Below are 7,727 nucleotides of genomic sequence, written 5' to 3' on the forward strand. Positions count from 1 at the left end.
AACCCCACACCAAAAATAGTGCCGACATCTACTTTGTATGATCCTTTGATTTTTTCTTGATTATGTGATTCTTCAACTAGTGGAGGTGGAGGTATCTCTTCTCGGGTCATTATCTGCTTTACTTTATCTTTTGGAACTGTTCTTGGTGGTAACACTTTTTCGCTCCTTAAGTTAACTTCTGTGATTTCTTCTTCTTGAGTTATCATTTTATCATTGTTGATCATTGTTGAATCTTCTGGTATATCCTCTTTTTCAGAAAGATCTATGTTGATGGTAAGCGGTGTACCGTGATGCTCGAGAATTGACTCCTCATTATTGGTGCGGCTGTAAACGGTATCATTGATGTCTTCTTTGGACTTAACAACGAGTGCATTAGACTCGGGTACGATTTGAGGATCATTTTGGAGATCAAGACCAAAGTTAGATTGGTCATAATCAGTTACGTTATCACCAGAAACAGTTAAAACATAGCCGAAATTACAATCATTATATTCATAAGACCTCGGAGAGACAAAAAGATAATCATACAAAGTCAAGGGTTTGAGGATTTTCTTCCCCAAATCCGAGACAACCAACTAGTAGAGGAAGCCCCTATCCTACCCCCCTGTGCTATCAAACTTTGTAGTGATTCTTTTCTTCTTCTTCTTTGTCCTTGACGATGATGGCTCTCCTGACGAAACCTTCATCTCGGGCTTGGTATGTTGCAGACTCTGAATGGAGGTTTGTTTTGATGCAGACCGGATCTTGTTTTGTATTTTCTTGGATCATCTGGACCAGACCTCATTCCATTCTTCATCTCTGGTATATGCAAAAGATTTTTTTGATGGATCCTATATTTGATTGAGGACCTTCTTGAGTTCATCCCAAGTTGTACTCCATCCATCTGTTCCAGTATACAGATCAATTAGGGAGATTGGCAACGAAATCATATTTATGGATCCTTTTTCAGGTTATTTTAAATATTCTTTCAGGATTTGTTATGTTCTCTTCTTTAAGGTTTCTCTCAAGCCAGACTTTAAAGATGAAGTATTTTTCTATAGTGTGCCCAAGCAACCGGTGGTATAGGCAATATATTGGTTCATTCTTCCTATCCACCTCTTCGGGCTTCTATGGATCTGGTAGTTTGAATTCCGGCTTCTTCATTAGACTTCTGAATATTTTAGGTATAGCTTCAACTTTGAAGGAATACATAATTTTACGTTGCTCTAAAAGGGACATTTTCTTATCCCATGTTCATGGTGATCCTTCTTGAGGCAGTCGCTGGTTGGATTGACTACTCTGTTTCTGAGTGTACTGTGACGAAAACTAGCGAGGCTCTTCTGCATATATCTTTATCGGCTATTTTCCTTTGTCGATGGTCACTACTACTCCTGATTTCTTTTCGAACACTCTGGTCACCTTAGCCTTTTCATGTGGCTCCATGTGCTTGATTTCCTCTTGAACACTGTGGCTTTACTGAGTAGCTTCTTGAAAGATTTGATGGTGAGTCCCTTGAGCATGAAAGCTACCGGCCCACAAAAGCTCTTGAGTAGAATTTCAATCGCATGATGTTCCTGTAGCTGAGGTTGACATTTCATGCTAAGGTTTCTCCACCTCAAAATATAGTCCAGCAAATTTTCGCTAGGCTTTTGTTTTTCCATCATGAGCTCTCCAATAGACACATGGTGTTGTGCCCCGACAAATCTTTTCTCAAATAGCTGTTCCAATTCCAAAAATATTTTAACTAACCCATTGCGCAAGTCAGCGTACCAGTCAAAGGAAATTCCTGACAGGCTGCTGATGAACTGCTGGAATAGTAGAGCTTCACTATTTCTCGTGTTGCTTTCTCGTGTTGCTACAGCTCTATTTCTCGTGTTGCTACAGCTGGCTTGGAAATGTGCTATATGTTGTCTGGGATTCCCAGTTCGATCAAATATCTTGATGTTTAGGGCCACAAAACCTGAGGAAAAGGCACGGAATTGAATTCCCTTGGGTAAGGTCTACCCTTTAGAACCAATGCACCACCCTTAGATTGGGTTAAGGCATCCCGCACTTGTTCAACCATTTGCTTTAATTCTTTTTTTGGTATAGCACCTGATGGAGAATCCTTTCTATGTTGCTCGTATCTCTTTATTGAAGCAACCTCTCTTCTTTCATCTGTGATGTGTATGATTTTCGGCTAATTGATCTCTGGAGAAGCCAAATTGATCTCTGGAGAAGCCTGGAGAAGCCAATTACGGTGCTTGTGATTGCCCCTGAATGGTGGCCATAGCGGTCATGATTGCGGTCATTTCTTCTATTCTTTTCTCCAGTTGACTAACTTGCTCATCCCTTAGGAGGATAGCCCTACGCAGTTCATCTACGACGTTCTCTTCGTTCTCTTCGGACGACGTTCTCTTCGGTGTGAAGTTGAGCCCTGTGCGTAGATGTGGTTGCTCTGGTTTCAATTACATGGAGATCCATAAAATCTTCTTCCAAGTAATCATTATAATCAAAATTTTCATCATCGCTATTGGCAAAAACTTCGTGCTCTCGGGCTAACTCGGAAATGTCAATCCTGAGTTTTTCAACTTTCTCTTCAATTATTGATTCCTTCATCCCTTTAAGATTTGGAGGACCCTGATGGACAACCTCTACTTGCTCCTCCATCTCGCTAGTTATTGTTGAGACGATGTCAGATACTTCAGATCCTAGTTTCATTTACTGTTTTTGTCCTGCGGGCTCACTGGACTGTATCGGTGCAACGACCTTAAGTACCCATACCTTTTTCTTTTTCGACGATGATGCCTCAGGACGGATCACGATGGAGTGTCTTAGTAGAAACATCAGTATGTCAAGCAAAATTACGCTCCCCGTGGAGTAGACTGGCTACAGTGTCAGGTAATTGTCTTGTCTTTGCCTTTGGGATTGTATAAATGTCTTTATAATGGGTGACGGGTAAGATTTTTGGACCCCGTCTCGACTTAACCGGTTGACGGTCTGCGGTCCTGGTGGTAGTATAATTAGTACTAATCACTGCGGTATCAACTCTGTTCCCTAAATGGCACCAAACGGGGATGCGAGTAGGTGGCACTACAGTTGTCTTGTGAGACTGTTTGGCGGACTTGACATCCTTCAAAATTTCCTTCTTCATGCTAGGGGAAATTACATCTCGTACTCGTTTAAGTAACTTGCTAACTGAATATCCTTCTTTGGTAGCTAGCTTTCTAAAAACTGCACTAACTCGGGTGATAGGAGTGAATTTCTTTCCTTCCTCACCATGTCCATGAAGTGGTAATAATGCGGTGATGATTTTTCGGATACTCTTTTATCCATCGATATCCGTCAGAGGATGGAATCTACTCCCTCATAGGATTGGATAAATTTTCGGTAACACTTCTTCACCTTGATGAGGCTCCTGCTCAACGGGTGTCTCCTTTGGAGTCTAGGCTTTGATGGCCCTCCAAAATCTTTTGTTGCGGTTCCTCTTTTGAGTATGGGTCAGCGGTACAGTCCTCAAAATTGATCCGATTTTAAACACGAGTGGTGAGACATTTAATCCCTCAGTCGGATCCTCAATAATCATCACTTCTTTCCCATTAGCAGCAGCGGGGATATCAGGCTTGGTGGTTGTCGTGACGACAGTAGTTTTGGCCTTCTTGAAGGCAGGGAAGTCTTGAAGGCAGTTCAGGTTGAATTCTGCAGATGGTTCTTGTATTTTCGGTGCGGCGATCTTCATCACTACAAATAGGGCTTTCTTAAGGATGACCTCGAGATCATCAAATTCGGCTGCAAATTTGATGGTAGGAGCAAGATTACGGGCTTCATGGCTCGTTGGCAAGTTGCAGGAAACGGTTAGCATTGGGTAGGCCATCACAACAGGCTTGGAAACAGAAAGTTTCGGGGTTAGCTATATGGTCAAAAACCTCATAATTTTTAGTGCAAGCACTTAAAGTAGAGGTTGATCTATAGATCGGGCGAGTCTTAATTTATGGGTATTCTAAAATTTTGTTTAAGAAAAGTTAAGAGGTGAAAATTTTAATTAATGTAAGAAAATTTTGAATTGCGCGCAGCACTAGACGATTTGCAAAGAACACGATTTGCAAAGTACCAAATCAAATTTGGAAGGGAGAAGTGAAGTAATTTAGGACCCAGTGCGGGACCCATTTAGTGGCAGACAATGCCCAGGTGGAACTAGTCCACCGACACATCTATTGGGGGTCCGACCCCACATGAAAATTTAAAGAGTCCTTAATGGCCTTCTGAACCCCTCTGTTCAAAGATGGTTGAAGAGCTAGTCTTGAAGTCCAAGGAGTTAGCTTTACTTTCCCAAGACAGAAATGGGTAAAGTATGCCAACAGAAGAAGAGTAATTTGGTCCAAGAGGGTCATCGAAATATTATCGATGTGTGAAGATAATATTTCAGGATTTGTATGGAGAGAAAATCTTGTCCCAAGTGGAGTCGCCAGAAGCTGTCGACACTATTTTTGTTTGGAGAGTTGCCCGTAAAAAGCTGTCGGTCACCGAAATCAAAATCCCGTCGCCACTGTCGCCTGCTTCGGAAGGACGTTTTAATTAACATTCATATTTAGTTTTAGAAAAATATGAAATCAAATATACCCCATATTTTTCATAGTTTAAATTAAAGAGCGATGTACCTTAAATCCTGTATCTATCCCGAAGGATAAACTCAAGACTTGAAGATGAGGCTCGATCAAATAAACTAAAGAATATATGACATCCGTTTGGTCTACAAAATCATTTTATTTGCCGACAAGTTTCTTTATTTAATATATAGAATTAAATAGGGTTTATATTAAGATGGTTTCGGACAATATACAGAATTAAATAGGGTTTATATTAAGCTGGGTTCGGACATGCTTCCTATAAGGGCAATCTCCTATAGTTAATTACATCTTAAATAACCAAAGTCATTTAAGAAAACTCTCGATAAAAATTAGAAAATATTATCTTTAAGGAGTTTCAAAGGGTAGGACTTTTCAATGAGATCGGATATGGAGGTGTGAAAGGGGATTGGTTCAAATTTGGAACATTTTGTTGTACAGTCCAAAGGAGGAAGAACTAGGGAATGTCATGGATCCAGAGGAGAGCCCCGGTGACTTCCCAGGCTATCCTAATGTTTGGTTTCAGTTCTGAGGAGAAATATTTAGGTGTTTCATCCTGCCAATTTTATTAGTTAGGGCTTACATTCATGTGAAACGATCACACAAATAGCTTGAAAGATGTAATGATTTATTTTGTAATTGTCCTTGAAAAAAATAGAGAATAAAAAATCTCAGACTTGACTACTAGATATTCTTATTCCTTTAGTATTAATTGGAGTTGTTTTAAATTTTCTTTAAGTGATACTATTTTATCTAGTGAACTAAGATATGGAAATATAGAAGTTAAAATCTTTACCATAAGTCTTATTTTTATGTAATAAAGGATTTACTTGAGGATAATTAACATTTAAGTTTGGGGAATTTTGATACAATAAAAATTTATGCATTTATATACCCATATTTTACACTGATTTTTGGTGATATTGCACCTTAATGGAAGGTATTTTTTATGTTTTATTGTAGGTTGTTGGTCTTGAGGACTTGGAGCAAAAAGGAAGCAAAAGGATGAAATTTAGAGAAAAAATGGAGAAGTTGAAAAATTTTTCAGCGCCGACGGCACCATTTGACAGAAACTTTAGATTTAATTATGGACCTCTAGCACCAAAGGCGCCCGGATGGGCGGTGCTAGTGTTGGTGGAAGCCCTGTTTCTAGATGATTCAATGAATTTGGATGCTTTTTGAAGAGCTTTTGGATGCACCTATTGGAGAACCAATTTTGGCTTTACATATGGCCAAAATTTGATCAGAAAACCCCTCCTTCGCATCATTTCAACTTCTTCTACTCATTTCAACACACCTACATTCCACACCATTCCACACCATTAGTTAGTTATTGTTTTTATAGACTTGAGTTGTTGTGGTGAGTTTAAGTGTGAATTCTTCTCTAAGAAGTGTCGGAGAGGAAGAGAAGTGAGAGATTTCTTCTTCCTACATTTCCCTTACTATATTTTCTAAGAGGGTCTACAAAGGATTTTCTTTGAGAAAGAGTTTTAAATAAGTGTTGTTCGTTTATTATTATTGTATGAGCTTTCTTTTATAGATAAAATTTGTGTTTTGTTTTATCTTTCTCATGAAGTCTAAGTAGATTCCCTTATCTTTCTCCCTACTCTGAGATATGGTGAAATGAAGAGATAATGTGGATGTGCCAAAGTTAAAATTTAAAATAAATTTGGATGGTTTTTCAACTCCGCTCTTAATTTACTTTTTGATCTGGCCAATTCAATTGTTAAAATATAATGTGAAACATATGATCTGGGAAATGGAGTATGAGTTCTATGGCAGAGTGAGAATCACATTTAAGTTCATGAAGGAGTATTTCGTCCATGATATTAAGTGCAAATAAATAGGAAAATATACTTGGTTGGGTGTAGAATTGGAGACTTCTTGGGTGACAAACTAAAAATCTTCAATTATATCATAGAGTTTAAAAAATAAAGCAAGTGTTAGCCTTCAGGGGAAGGAAAGGGAGAGCTCTGAAATGGGAGCCAGTATCCTCTTAGTCTAGCCACAAATTTAGGGACTAAACCTAAGATTAGCCAATGATTTTCTATAACACTGAATCAGGGTAGAGAATTAAAATTTCTCCTATTTGGGACAACACAATTCTAAACCTTGTGTTTCAGCTCATTTCACCAAAAACTCATTGTAGTGGAAAAGTTGCTTTTTCACAGTAGAAAACTTCATCACATAAACATAGTTTAATTGCTTAATAGTTTTTAATTTTGAACCCTACTTTTAAATTCTGCTAGTAGTAAATAATTCAGCTTTGATAGTATCTTAAACATTCAAAATTAGTGATAGTAATTTTGTTTGATTTCTGTAAATTTCCTAGTTAATTTATCATTCAAAATTTAAACCTTCCCCGTGGGATTTATATTTTGGACTTAAAAAATAAAGTCTTATATTACTTGATAACGATACGTATACTTGCATAAAATCCCAACTTTAAGACCTTAAAATTATTATTCATAAAATACCACATCAAGTTATTGATGTCGTTGCAAATAGGAGTCAACTTTATAAATTCTACACAACTATATTTTCATTCGAAATCAAGAAACTCTAAATCCTATCGCTTGTTGTTTACTTTTAAGGAAAGATACGTTGTTGTATTAGGCATCCCACAAAGTTAGCTCCAGGCTCCTTGGCAAAGTAGTAGTCCTAAAGTCTAAGTTTTAATGGTTTAAATGACAAGTTGAAGTTCAATAATGAGGGTGGGGGTTAATGTTGATTAGAGCGACACCGGTTAGTATCCTACAATTCCTTTGTTCCGGTATCTCTATTTTCTTTTAATTTACTTAGCTTTAAAAAGTTGTGAAACCCACTAAAACCTGGTAGATCTTGTTAGCAACTTCGTGTTATCTCCTCTGAGGGGTTCCTATAAATTCAAAAGGATGTTTTATGTTTAGTCACATTTAAATGGATTTATGGTTACCTTTGAAACAATTTGTTGTAGGTTTTTGAAAATGTTGAATAATTTTATAAAGGGCTTTACATTTTGCAAGTAAAGTAAGGTGCACATGGAAGAAGTTAGAATATTTTAAGTAAGAATAAATTGCAGAAAGAAAAATGACAGAAATTTAATAATAGATGTAAAAGCCTGTCATCTTCTGGACATTCCTGTTGAAAACTAACTTTTGCAAC

The sequence above is a fragment of the Phalaenopsis equestris genome, unplaced genomic scaffold, assembly GCF_001263595.1.
Source record: "Phalaenopsis equestris unplaced genomic scaffold, ASM126359v1 Scaffold000002, whole genome shotgun sequence".
In the NCBI taxonomy this organism is placed as follows: Eukaryota; Viridiplantae; Streptophyta; class Magnoliopsida; order Asparagales; family Orchidaceae; genus Phalaenopsis; species Phalaenopsis equestris.